General features: G+C 44.8%; 1 pseudogene; it reads right to left on the reverse strand.

Moving 5' to 3' along the window:
• LOC107118686 overlaps nt 1–330 on the reverse strand; it is a 43,244-nt pseudogene that overhangs the window by 39,711 nt on the left and 3,203 nt on the right.

A 330-nucleotide genomic window follows, 5' to 3' on the forward strand; every position in this document is an offset into this window, starting at 1 on the left:
AGGAGTGTTGTTTGCCATAACATCTACAGATAAAGTGTGGAAAGTACAGATATTTGGGTACAGCTTTAGAGAGGCAGAAATACCTTGCAGGTTAATCCTATACTCACATAGAATCTCCACTTCCCACCTGGAAATGGGACCAAGACTAAGAACTATACTTCAGTGTGCGTAATGAGTTTATGAATGTCTCATTCTTATCACCCGAGTTTTAGTTATGCCGCCGTTTGTGGCTCGGCTCCAACTTTTACAGGGGAACAAGGAAGGCCCAAGGAACATGAGTGCGGTCCATCTCTCAGTGACATCCCTGCAGCACACCAACAACAGCAGGAA

Source organism: Gekko japonicus, unplaced genomic scaffold (genome assembly GCF_001447785.1).
Source record: "Gekko japonicus isolate JY-2015 unplaced genomic scaffold, Gekko_japonicus_V1.1 scaffold5271, whole genome shotgun sequence".
In the NCBI taxonomy this organism is placed as follows: Eukaryota; Metazoa; Chordata; class Lepidosauria; order Squamata; family Gekkonidae; genus Gekko; species Gekko japonicus.